At 40.8% G+C, this 14,508-nt stretch overlaps 1 pseudogene; it reads right to left on the minus strand.

Moving 5' to 3' along the window:
• Positions 1-649: 649 nt before the first annotated feature.
• LOC127654221 (omega-amidase NIT2-like) lies at positions 650-9,353 on the minus strand (annotated as a pseudogene).
• Positions 9,354-14,508: the final 5,155 nt, after the last annotated feature.

Raw genomic sequence — 14,508 nt, forward strand, 5'->3', positions numbered from 1 at the left:
TTGTATGACCCTTACAAATACTGTCATAGACAAATACAGCACATATTAACTAAGTTTTTGGGAAGGTCTTATGACAAAAAAAAAAAGAGAAAATTTGGTTTAGAGGGCTGCTAGCTGTAGCGAGAAAACTGGTCACCACAGTTTGTCTATAAACTACAATTTTAGGTTGTGCACAAAAAAAAAAAAAAGAGTACACAAAGACTTTGAGCTTAGAAAATGGTTAGCTTTAAGGATTTAGTACTAAGTTTGATGCATAATATTTACGATGTAAGCAGTATGACAAAAATCTTTAAAAAGGGCTAAAATTGAATATAGGCTTCAGAATTAAATTTTTTTTATTAAATATAATTGGTTGAATTGGTTCTTGCAAAGAACTGCAAAGTATCAGTGGAGGGACCAATAACGGTCTTGCTTTGTATATATATATTTTCCTTATAGGAATATTGCTAATTATTAAAAATATGATTAAAAAGATAAAAAAGAAAAAAATCACTCAATTTGCTACAATTATGTAATTCAGTGATGCATGCTTAAAGTTTCTTCAGTGCTTTGTTGTAACAGAATATACATTATTTATTTAACAAATTAGGCAGGTGGAAATATTTAAGCATTCAATTTTAATTAAAAAACAAAACAGTAATTTGACCCAGTAATGTAACAGTAATTCACAGCTTAGTGGAGAAGAAATGAGTCTTTGTTGATCTAATGCAAATATGATTTTCGTTGTTGGATAATTAGTGCAAATCATAAGGCACTTCTTGTCCTCAATAATTAAGACATCTTTGTTGTGTGGTAGCACACATTACACTCATCAAGACACCTTACAAAGTACTGACTGAGTTCTGTATTAAATCAAGACTTTGCGCCCACCGTAGACTCAGTCCTACTTCTGTATGTGTGTGTTCAACCATCCTGAACGGTGTTGACACAATATAGATCATTCCGCCGCTGCAAAGTGATTGGGATCTGCTGACGCACATCAGCCAAATACTGAAGGTCTACAAGCAGACGAGGATCAAAATGAGTGAAGTTACACAAGATTTCAGAATTATTTCAATATGTTGAATAGACATTTTATAGACATAGACATAGATGATGTAGGTACCTTCTGTGCATGATTTGTGTATGTGTACATAAAATAAGTGTGGGTGTACTTTAAAAGAAATTGACTTTTGCTCAATAAAGACCATATACATTCTGATCATTGCTGTAACAGCTCACTCAATTTACATTTATACAGTTCAAACTCTGTAACTCATTCTGTAACGGTTTCAAAACTCACCTATATCTGCATGCACAACAGCCTCCTCTGACCCGGCTTTGGTAATTACCTCACCCCTGCATGAAAAGAGGATACAATTACCATGGTAATCCATGCAATTGCATGCTAACCTGTCACTAATACAACAGAAACACTTACCAAGGGTTAACCACAGAGCTGTGACCCCATGCCACATAGCTGGCAGTTTCATCTCTTGTTGGCGAAGCAGTGGCCACGTAGACCTGATTATCTACTGCCCTGTCAAGGGGACAAAAATCTTACAAGGGCATGTAGTACAGCAAAGCTCAGTAACAATAGAGGATACTGACCTCCCCCTCTGCAACAGCTCCCAGTGTGCTGGCCCTGTAGTCATATTGAAGGCTCCAGGATATACCAAAAGTTGGCAACCTATACAGAAAGGAAGAAGAAATATTAGGAAGAATACCAAGCATTCCTAAATTACATTTTAGAAAAACTCTAGAATTATTTATGCAATGCAAAGTCCTCTCACCTTTCTTAGCATAGATCTGTGCAAGCTCTGCAAACCGAATGTCATAACAAATTCCCACACCTACTTTACAAAATGCTGCACAAAACACAGACATACCTGGTATGACAACTTAATTCTTAAGCACAAATATAAAGTTAAGCAACACGGTAAAGACTTCTATAATGACTACTTACGGGTTTCAAACATGGACAAACTGTTTCCCGGACTAAGTATTTCTGATTCCTGAAAGCGTATTTTCCCAGGAACATCAATGTCAAAAAGATGAATCTGCAGGACAATTAAAATGAGTTTGCATTTGTTTTCTGGCAGTATGCTCTTCCTAACTGTTCTGACTGTGTGATTATTATGCTAATGAAAGAATGCAAAAACCTTTAATACAACCACAATTCCAACAAATTTGGGATAGTATGGAAAATGCTAATAAAACAAAAGAAAGTGATTCAGTAAATTCTATTCAGCCTGTCCTATATTGAAAGCACTACAACAACACATTATTTGATCTTTTACCTTATGAATTACATTTTTATTTTTTAAATGCTGCAATTTACTCTAATGACAAAAATGAAAATTCTCTCATCATTTACTTGCCCTCATGATATCAAGGTGTATGACTTTCTTTCTTCACCATAACACGTTTGAAGAAAAGAGAAAATATCTCAGCCCAGTAGGTCCTTAAAATGTAAGTGGATGGAGATTTCTCTTTTGAAGCTCCAAAAATCAGAGACAGTCAGCATAAACGTAATCCATACGACACCAGCTGTTAAACTAATGTCTTCTAAAGCGATATGATAACTTTTAGTGCAAAAAAAGAAAAGATAAATAGGTAAGTATATTTTAACTATAATCAAATGCTTCCAGTAAGCTTCTCACGTTCTCCACTTGGTTGAAACACCCAGGATAAGAAAACAAACACACCATTGTGAGTAAAGAAACAGATAAATACAGATCTAAACCAAAACCAACCAAGCAACAGTACAATGTTCCTCCTCCTCACTTGTAAATAGCATTGCTCTTCCGGCTGTGATGCACATGCATCAGTTCTCGCGTTGTAAATGCCAATGCGATTACATCACATATGCGTACCACTGCAGACTGGAAGCATGATTTAGAGTTTTAAAAAGTACTTAAATATTTATCTTTTTCACACCAAAAGCGATCGTGTCACTTTAGATGACTTTAATTTAACAGCTGGTGTCGTATGGATGAAGTTTATGCTGACTCTCTGTGATTTTGGAGCTACAAAAGCGAAATCTCCATTTACTTGCATTTAAGGACCTACTGAGCTAAGATATTTTTGTGTTCTGGTGAAGAAAGAAAGTCACACCCAGGATATCATGAGGGTACGGAGCCCCGAGTGACCTGTGCAAAAAACAAATTTAAGAGACTTTCGGCGCGCACAAGATACTTTCGCGTGAGAAACTATCAGCTAGCGCACGAGATACTATGGCGTCGTGCACGAGAAACTATGGCGTCGCGACGAGATACTTCACGTGCACACGAGAAACTATCGCGTGCATACGAGATACTTTTGCGTCGCGACGCATTACAGTTTCCGGTGTGTGTATAGCTCTTTTCCGATTGCGTCATTGCCATCATTCATTTACTCAAAGATACTGAGAGCATGGATGCGCATGAATTTATAGAGATATATTTTAAACTTGGCCTTCAATACAAAGACATTACTGTCTATGACATTTGTAATACTGTCATGGCTGAGACACGCTTTGATCTTCCAAAGGATACTAATCAAGCAATAGATTTGTACTTGCATTTAACACGAGAACTACCGGAATTCTATAACTACTACAATGGCCATAGTGGTCATTCTGACCGTTCATACTAGACTGTACCAAAATGTCATGTCATATTTACATTCGAAACTTCTACTGAGGTTTTAGAATGAAGCTTCTAATGTCTGTCGTCATATTTTATGGCGTCATCACCCTAAAAATGTATTGAATAAAATAGAATAATATGGATTAAATGGAGCGCCAAGCGAACACAGATAGTCCTACATAATACTGATCTTTTTTGTAATATATAATAGTGCTAGACTATACACAATACATAGGCCTATATATATTATATATTAGCTGCTAGACTGCCCGGAAGGTGCGTGCCTCAGCTTTGTGTACAGCAAGTTTTTTTCCACCACAGTGAAAAGGGTTTTGAAAGTCTAAACGCCAACAAACATGGATTGAGGCGAATATTTCGTTAGATAAAAACATGTTGTGAATTTTGGAAATTATTACATCTATCCTTTTTCAAAACATGCTGACTTTTGGACTTTACAATGCTCTGGAGTTACTGGAAATTGGAAACAATCCTATGCAGCCGCCACTGGAATCAAAATCCATGAATAAATGAATCTGTTATATTAATAATAAACACCAGGACACGAAATTTTAATTCTAATGAATGTGAAAATGTATTAGTTCATCGACAACCACAGAACTTGCTATTGTAGCTAATTACAGATACAAATTTGATTATTTGAACATGATGGCTGTATTTTCCCCAAAAATGTTTTAAGACAGTTCTGAGATCACTCGCATTCAGAAGTGGTTTTCCAGAAGGACAATGCCAAACCATATACTGCCCGAATAACAAGTGCATAGTGCATAGTTAGTGAAGAGTGTTGGTAATAGACTGGCCTGCCTTTCAATATACTGTAGCACAGTGTGAATACAATTTACAAATCACTCCATTTTGTTTTAATACATGTTTTTGGAATTGGGGTAGTACAAGAAAAATACAAATAATAATTGCATATATAATATATACAGTATTCATTTTCTAAGCTGCTTTTTCCTAAGCAGGGTCACAGAGTAGTGCTGGAGCCTATCCCAGCTGTCTCTGGGCCGAAGACAGGATCCAGCCAGTCCTTCACAGGGACCTACACACACACACACACTGAGACCTACACATTCACACTTACACTTACGGGCAATTTACCTGAATTGCATGTCTTTATAGATCTTTGAACTGTGGAGGAAACATGCCACTGTGCCATATATAGAGTATATGTATAAATAACTGACCATCAACCATTTATTTTGTGATTTTTTGTGATCTTCTGTAATAACACAAACCTTCCTGTGTTTAACAAGCAGCTTTCCATCAGGTCCAAAAACTGAGCAGGTATTATAGAACTTTCCTCCATCCTCCTCTGGAATAGAACCTGAGATATGCACAAACAATCATGTTAGGCACGTAGAAATTAGTGGCTCGTGTGCTGGTGCTTTAATCACAGCAAATGTGATGCTTTATGGCTGAAGAGCTCACCACCCACTAAATAGATCCCACACTCCTTGGCTGCCTCTGACAACATCTGTGTGGATTCTCCTGGGATCTTTTCGGCATACTCTGCAAAGAATCTGCTTCCATAGGGGAGTTAAAACACTCCTACAAACAAACGTGGTCCATTCTAGGTTCAATACATGTTAAGCCTAATTTACAGCCTTTGTGGCATAATGTTGATATCCACAAAAATGTATTTTAACCTGTCCCACCTTTTCTTTAAAATCAAACAACCATCTGGATTACAGTAAGGCACTTACAATGGAAGTGACTAGGACCAGTCCGTAAACATTAAAAGGCACACTGTTTCAAAAGTATATAGCCAGTAGATGGGAAAAATGCATGTTAATACAATTTTAGTGTGATAAACTTACTTACTAACTTTTCTGTGTAAAATAATATCCAACAGTATGCTGTTGCCGTAACAACATAATGCAGAAACCCCTAAAATTACTGTAAGAATTATGATATAAACACATTTACAGCTCAAATAGCACAAAGGGTTCAACTGAAAAAGTGCTTACATAAAATTTTAACTCTCCAAAATTGGTCCCATTCACTTCCATTGTAAGTGCTTCACTGAAAGCCCAGATTTGGGCTTTTTTGCTTTTTTAAGTAAAGGGAAGATTCTAAATTATTTTTGTGGTAATCAACATTATGCAACAAATGCAGTCAACTGAGCTAAACTTGTATTAAACCCGGAATATTACTTTAATGCATTTCTGAATGTATAGCATTTAGGGCTGGGCGATAAAACGATATCGATATATATCACGATAAAGAAAATCCACGATAAGCCTTTGAGGAATTTTCGATATTTACTGCGTGTCTTTAAAACACAAGCAGTTCGGCTTTCTCGGGCTGCGTTTTCACTGGGGCGGACGAAATCCACTCAAAGGCGCTCACAGCGCTAGGAGAGAGCTTGCTCCGCACCGCTGCCAATCCTACGATCCACCTTGCGAGCATGACGCTTTCATGACGTTTTCAATTAATTCATAGGCATTAATTGAAAACATTTTCAGCTTCGCTCACAACGTGCTAGTGGTAACGTAGGGTCAGACTGGATGAACTTGCTAATGCTAGCTGCCTTGCTAACGATTAGGTTACGTCGGACACTGGATTGATTCCATCCGCACCGCAAGACTTCATGACAACGGTTGCGCCCTCTCATCGTCTCTAGTGAAGAGCGTGACAGAACAACAGTGATGTGGACAACAGCTCTGATCTTTCTGCGCTGTAATCTTGAATATTGTTCTCTAGCAACAAACATGCATCATTTCTGCCCTGTCCCGCTCCATACGCATTGCCTCTTTTCCCTACATATGTGTAGACATGAAGCGCCGCATGAGTTAACGTGGTTTCAAAGCACCTTTTAGACCATAATGTTTTTCCCTTCTTAATGTATCTTTATTAATCAGCATGTTACGAGCCTTTAATAATAAACAAATCGATTTCTGTTCTAATTTTGTGAAAATGAATTAGATGTCTGGAATGGATAAGGAAAGACTAAAATTACTAGTTGGTAGACTAGTCTCTCACTTTAATGAAAATTTACAAATGTTTTTAAAAAATTTTTTTTACTTTTTCTAAATTTTCTCTCGGGACACCCCTGAACCCACATTCAGCATCATTCCACAGTCACAAGGGCTTCTATGCCCCATTCTTGGGTATCTGAAGCTAAAGAAATATAAAAAAATATTTAATTTTAATGTAAAAATATTCCAACAAATACTGGACTGCTGTCACAATGCTTCAGAACAAACAGATGATCTTTTAACATTCATTTTCTATTGATAAACGGTAAAAGACGGTAAAATTGGTAAAAGATCCTGCAGACCCCAGTGCTTTGGCCGTCTCTGGACCCCCTGTGCAGTTATGTAGAGACTATTTTGACTGTTTAGAATTTATTATTTCTTCTTTTCTTCCGTCAACTTTCAAATAAAAAAAAGAAAGTGCAATGTGTAAATGTATATCGTGATAAATATCGATATCGAACAATATGAAAAAGATTATCGTGATGACAATTTTGGCCATATCGCCCAGCCCTAATAGGATTTGAATATTCTGCATTGGGTGAACATGGAAGAGATTGTCATTAATTATTATCAATAATTACAATATGTCCATTAAAGTACTATCCAAACACATACATCATGCAATATAAACAAAAGTGTACTTTTTAACCAAGACTAGAAAATGTTGAACTCACAGGTAAGACCACAACTTTTGCACCCTGGCCTGTAGCCTCTTTCACAAGTTTTTGTGCTCTTCCCAGGTTTTCAGACTTTATCTTTGACACTTGCAATTGCACCAAAGCCAGACGGAACTCTAAAGTGTAGAAAAATATGATGGTTATTACATGCAGCAGGATCAATGAATAACAACTCTTCCAACTAGAATTTGCTTTGGGACTCATTGTACTTTTGTATACAAGGTCAGAGGTGCTAGCGAGTTTAGTTTTGGTATTCCAGACACATTCAGCAAGAAACAGTGATAACTTTTAAATGGTAACTCTCAAATACTTTCCAAAATAGTATTACTGTATATTGTGGAAAGCTAATAATTTTCCACAAGCTTGTTTGAATTATTTTCACTTGATAATATGAGCATTGGCGAGCAAAAACCATCACAATGTGAGTTACCTGGGAACAGTTCTTCTTGTCGTAGCAATAAGTATAGGACAGTGGAGCATGTGCAATTTTCTTTTTTCTTTGTAATAGCTTGGTGTGACAACTGCATTCCCAGTAAAAACTCTTTTTGTAATAGCTTTTTTGTTGAAGTACATAGAGACACGAAACCTGTGTCATTCAATAGAGGAGGGCAGTGGGTAACTTTCACAACCTTTCATTTTCCCCTACTGGTTGAATAAGGAACTGCATGTCCAAAACATTTTTAATGCTTTTTTGTTGGAGATAGAGGCACGAAACCAGCTTCATTCAATAGAGGAGGACAGTGGACAACTTAACAACTAGTTTATGAATAGGGAACTGCTTGTCCAAAATAAACTTTCTTTTTGTAATATTTTTTTTGTTGTTGAAGGACATAGAGAAATTTGTGTCATTCAGTGGACAGCTTTCACAGCCTCTAGTGGGTTGAATAGGGAACTGCATGTCATAAACTACACAGAAAAGGTTAATTTTGGACGTGCAGTTCCCTATTCAACCACTAGGGGTAAAATGAAAGGTTGTGAAAGTTGCCCACTGTTCTCCTATATTGAATGACACAGGTTTCATGCCTCTATCTTCAACAAAAAAAAAGCCATTACAAAAAGGTTAATTTTGGACATGCAGTTCCCTATTCAACCACTTGGGGTAAAATGAAAGGACGTGAAAGTTGGGCACTGTTCTTTATTGAATGACACAGGTTTAGTGCCTCTATCTCCTTCCAAAAAAAAAAGCCATTACAAAAAGTTTCATTTTGGACATGCAATTCCCTATTCAACCAGTAGGGGGAAATTAAAGGTTGTGAAAATTACCCACTGTCTCCTCTATTGAATGATGCTGGTTTCTTATATCTATGTCCTTCAACAACAACAAACAATGCTATTACAAAAAGAAGGTTTATATTGGACATGCAGTTCACGCAACAAGCTATTACAAAAGAAGAAAAAATGAAAGAAAAGAAAATCGCATTTTCTTCACTGTCACTTAACAGCTACAAGAGGAACTGTTCCCGGGGTAACTCACATTGCGATGGATTTTGCTGGCCAATGCTCATAGCTAATGAAAATAATGAAAACAAGCTTGTGGAATATTATTAGCTTTCCGCGTTTTACTGTCATACTATTTTGGGAAGTATTTGCTAAGCAGTTTAAGACTTATCACCGTGTATCGTTGAATGTGTCTGGAAAATCGAAAGCAAAACTATCTTAACGTCTCTTAGGAGCTTTCGAAACGAAATCAAAATGTATCAAAACATAATCAACAATGTTTAACACAAGTTTTTGTTTCTAGTTTCATTCCAATTTCACGTGATTAAGTCGAAGACAGCCAACAACACATTTGCGGTCATAGACATTAAATTATAGTCTGTTTAGTGCCATTGCATTGAGCAGTTCACCCTGTCAGATTTGCAAAGTTAAATAAAAAGTGTCACGTGCTAGAAATCACTGACTAGAAACATATGAAGTAGTAAAGACTAACCACATTTCAACGGATTCAGATAAATTAGAAAATGATACCCACTTGACACTGCTTTAAAGATACCAGACATCGACATTGTGTGTAGATACAGCGATAACAGACATATGAAATGAAACGCCAAAAAATCGAGAGTATTTCTTCCGCCCACTAAAATGCGTTCAAATTAAAAGTGGGCGCCGCGGTTGACGTATCCGAACCAGCCGAATGAGGCAATGATGCACAACATATTATAGAGGTATATCTATTGTTAAAACAGCATAGCGAAACTGACATACTGTTAGGTATTACAATAGAGTGAAAAAGGTATTTCTCCGAGTCTGGTGAATACCTCGCAGAACTGGAGTTGAGTGTTGTTGGCAGATCATCCTCTCCACCAAGATGCCAGAGAAGAGGAAAATATTCTTCGGCAAGGGAAACGTCCAGACTCTTAACAGGTGTATAATGCACACTTTTATTTAATTAATTGCATGTTATAGACACAAATTGACAATGTTGTCCTCTGCTTTGACAATTGCAAAGAGAAGATCAGAACAACACCTCCAAACAGAAAGTTTTACCATCATCTCTGTTATTGGCTACACCAACTGTGGTGAGGTTTTGAAAAAATATATAATACCAATGTTTTATCAATGATCAAAAACAAATTAAGAGAGTTTTTTCTAAAGGTAAAACGATTAAAAGCACAGACTGGGGATGCTGGGCTCCAGCCTAAAGACCAGCTCTTTGCCACCTTGGATGTTACATAGCAGGACAGTTGCCAAGTCACATGACTGTACTGTAGGTAGACACCATTGGTTTTTAGTTCCTCACCAGCTTATTGACTCTTTCACTGCCACACTGGAGGATGTAGCTCATTCATTATGTATCAAGAGAGCATAAAGTTGAAAAATGTTTAGGTTCATTTTAGAACATTTTAACATCCTCCCTTTTCTCAGGACCTTGTCATTCATTTGAGATACATCAGTCATCCAGAGACTGTGAATCAAAAAGTCAATATACTTAATGCTCTAAAGAATATTCAGATCCCAGAAAAACTCTTGAACTCTATAATAGAGGTGCATAATAAGACCGACCTCATGGAAGGGTGTCAGCTTTACTCTACCTGCTTTTTTTGACCAATTTAATCTTAAAACAAGTTGTAACAACAAAAAAAACAATTGTTCAGATTTAGTTTAAGCATCCCTATTATTGATGCTCATACTTGTTCTGAACCCCTAACCTTAAAGGGATGGTTAACACAAAAATGAAAATTCTCTGATCATTTACTCACCCATTTACTCTCACCATTTGACTTTCTTCTGCTGAACACATACAAAGATTTTAGAAGAATATCTCATCTCTGTAGGTCCATACAATGCAAGTGAAAGGTGACCAAAACGTTTAAGCTCCAAAAAGCACATAATGGCAGCATAGAAGTAATTAGTAAGTCTCTAGTATTTAAATCCATGTCTTCTGAAGTTATCCAATCGGTTTTGGGTGAGAACAGACCAAAATGTAACTCCTTTTTCACTGTGCATCTTGTCATTGCAGTCTCTCAACACAATCAAGATTTCAAGCTCGATTACATTTCCTAGTGCTTGATGCCTGCACAGAACGATAGATGGAGCTAGGAAGTGTACTCAAGCTTAAAATCACTATCCCCAAGGAGACAGCTGTCAAGATTGTTATTGAAAAGGGAGTTATATTTTGGTTTTATGGATTAACTTTATGCTGCCATTCACTTACATTGTATGGACCTACTGAGCTGAGATATTCTTCTAAAATATTAGTTTGTGTTCAGCAGAAGAAAGTAAGTCACACATCTGTGATGGCATGAGGGTGAGTAAATTATGATAATTTTCATTTATGTGTGTTAACTATTAACTATTCCTTTTAAGTATTAAACAAAATATGTTCAGAAAATGCAAGTCTCATTTTAATACTTCAATCTGTTAATCTACAGATATGAGCCCTGCGATCATGAGTTTATCTTGATATCAGCACTGAAACAACATGGACCGGATGTCTTGAGATTTTGCTTCAATATATCCACATCATTTCCTTCCTCATGATGCCATCTATTTTGTGAAGTACACCAGTCCCTCCTGCAGCAAAGCACCTCCACAACATGATGCTCCCACCCCATGCTTCTCGGTTGGGATGGTGTTCTTCAGCTTGCAAGCCTCACCCTTTATCCTCCAAACATAATGATGGTCATTATGGCCAAACAGTTACATTTTTGTTTCATCAGACCAGAGGACATTTCTCCAGAAAGTAAGATATTTGTCCCTATGTGCACTTGCAAACTGTATTCTGGCTTTTTATGGTGGTTTTGGAGCAGTGGCTTCTTCCTTGCTGAGCAGCCTTTCAGGTAATGTTGATATAGGACTCATTTTGCTGTGGATATAGATATTTGTCTACCGTTTCCTCCAGCATCTTCACAAGGTCCTTTGCTGTTGTTTTGAAATATATTTACACTTTTCAAACCAAACTATGTTCATCTCTGGGACACAGGATACGTCTCTTTCCTGAGTGTGGTCCCATGGTGTATATATTTCCGTACTTCCATACTAAAGATGGAAGGAACGAAGGAGTCTTTCCATTCACAACCACCATTGTGTCCTTGAGCTTAAAGGCACAGTTAACTTTGTGTTTGTGTAACGGTTACCCTGTCTTGTCTCACTGTTGCCCTTTGTTTGTAATTTTGTCACTTTTGTTATTCCTTAGTTTTCACTTTTGTCACCCTTGTACCTCCATAGTCTTCCTGTCAGCCCTCGTGTTCACTGTTCATTGTTTTCACCTGCCCTCGTTAAGTTTGCCATTTGCTTCCCTCGTTATCTTGTTTGGTGTTCTGTTTGTTCATTGGCCCCTTAGTTCTATGTTCATGTATATATATCCTGGTTTTTGGTTTAGTCCCTGTCTTTTGTTGATTGTTTGTGAACGTGGTTGTATGTAGGTGATGGTCGTTCCCATGCCTGTGTTCCCAGTTCCAGTGTTTTCGTGTTTTGTTGCCTGTGTTCCCAGTTCCAGTGTTTTCGTGTTTTGTTGCCTGTGTTCCCAGTTCCAGTGTTTTCGTGTTTTGTTTTCATTTTTGCCCATCGTGGTAGTTTTGTTTGTTCATCTCTGTTTGTTTCCATTCGTTTAAATAAAGTTAACTGCACTTGGATCCTCAACCTTTGTAAGCCTCAGTCCTCAATCGTTACAGAACGAAAGACCACACCATGGATCCAGCAGTATTACGCGCCAGATACCACCTGCTCTGCCTGAGGCAAGAGGACCGTCCTATTGAGGCCCACGTCCGCGACTTCCTTAAACTGGCGGCTGTTGCGGACTTCTCAGACTCCTCCCTGGTGGTCTTCTTCAGGGAAAACCTGAGTGGCTGGCTGAAGGAGCGGCTGCCACCGGCATCACGCGGCTGGACTCTCCGCGACTTCCTGGAGTTAACCTTGCTGTTGTGCGGCTCCCCATTCACGCCTGCCCCGGTCTGCGAGCTGGAGCCCACGCATGTCACGGTGAGCGAGCTAGAGCCCACGCATGTCACTGTGAGCGAGCCTGAGTCCTCGTCAGCCACGGTGAGCGAACCTGAGCCCTCGACCGTCCCTGAGCCAGCGCCTGTAGCCTCGACCGTCCCTGAGCCAGCGCCTGTAGCCAGGACCGTCCCAGAGCCAGCGCCAGTGGTCGAGCCGGTCCTTGAGCCAGCGCCTCTCAAGTCTCGAGTCTTCCAGGGCTCCTCCTCCCCAGCTTTCCAGAGCTCCGCCTTCCGAGTTTCCCGAGCTTTCCAGAGCTCCGCCTTCCGAGTTTCCCGAGCTTTCCAGAGCTCCGCCTTCCGAGTTTCCCGAGCTTTCCAGAGCTCCGCCTTCCGAGTTTCCGAGCTTTCCAGAGCTCCGCCTTCCGAGTTTCCGAGCTTTCCAGAGCTCCGCCTTCCGAGTTTCCGAGCTTTCCAGAGCTCCGCCTTCCGAAGTTTCCGAGCTTTCCAGAGCTCCGCCTTCCGAGTTTCCGAGCTTTCCAGAGCTCCGAGTTTCCCGAGCTTTCCAGAGCTCCGCCTTCCGAGTTTCCGAGCTTTCCAGAGCTCCGCCTTCCGAGTTTCCCGAGCTTTCCAGAGCTCCGCCTTCCGAGTTTCCCGAGCTTTCCAGAGCTCCGCCTTCCGAGTTTCCCGAGCTTTCCAGAGCTCCGCCTTCCGAGTTTCCCGAGCTTTCCAGAGCTCCGCCTTCCGGGCTTTCCAGAGCTCTGCCTTCCGGTGAGCTCCACCCCTCAAGTCTCTCGAACCATCCACGGCTCCGCCTCCAGAGCCTCCTGCGGCTCTTCTCCCCGAGCCTCCTGCGGCTCTTCTCCCCGAGCCGCCTCCTGAGCCTTCCTCGGCTCCGCCTCCTGAGCCTTCCTCGGCTCCGTCCCCGGAGCCTTCCAGGCCTCCGCCTCTAGAACTGCCTACGGCGCCACCGCCCTCGGCTCCACCTCCTGAGCCATCCTCGGCTCCACCTCCTAGGCCTTCCTCAGCTCCGCCTCCTGAGCCTCCAGAGCCCCCCCAGCTCCGCCTCCTGAGTCTCCAGAGCCCCCCTCAGCTCCGTCTCCAGAGCCCCTCTCAGCTCCGCCTCCGGGACCTGTCCCTGTCCTGAGGCTGCCTCCCAGGCCTCCTAGACCTGTCCCTGTCCCGTGGCCACCTCCCAGGTTCCCTGAACCGGCCCTTGCCTTGTGGCCAGCTCCCGGGCCACTCAAACCTGTCCCTTAGTGTGGCCTTCTCCCAGGGCCCCTGACCCGGTCCCAGTACTGTGGCTTCTTCCCAGGCCCCCTGACCCAGTCCCTGTCCAGTGGCCGCCTCCCAGGTGCCCTGAACCGGCCCCTGCTCTGCGGCCATCTCTCAGTCCACCTCAACCCGCCCCTACCTGGTGGAAGCTCCCCAGGCCACCCGACCTGGTTCCCAGCACACCCCCAGAGACTGCTTATCTGCCCTCTCGCCCTCCTTGGTCTGTCACCATGTCCCTCGTGCCCCCCGTGGACTGCCTGTCTGCCCCTCGTTGCTCCCTGGACTGCCTGTCTGCCCCTCGTTGCCCCCTGGACTGTCTGTCTGCCCTTTGTGCCCCCAGTCATTGGTCATTTGTTCTTCCCGGTTTTTGTTGATCGTCTGGTATCCGATCCTTGAGGGGGGGCTATGTAACGGTTACCCTGTCTTGTCTCACTGTTGCCCTTTGTTTGTAATTTTGTCACTTTTATTATTCCTTAGTTTTCACTTGTCACCTGTGTGTGTGTGTGTGTGTGTGTGTGTGTGTGTGTGTGTGTGTGTGTGTGTGTGTGTGTGTGTGTGTGTGTGTGTGTGTGTG

The sequence above is a fragment of the Xyrauchen texanus genome, chromosome 13 (genome assembly GCF_025860055.1).
Source record: "Xyrauchen texanus isolate HMW12.3.18 chromosome 13, RBS_HiC_50CHRs, whole genome shotgun sequence".
Lineage (NCBI taxonomy): Eukaryota > Metazoa > Chordata > Actinopteri > Cypriniformes > Catostomidae > Xyrauchen > Xyrauchen texanus.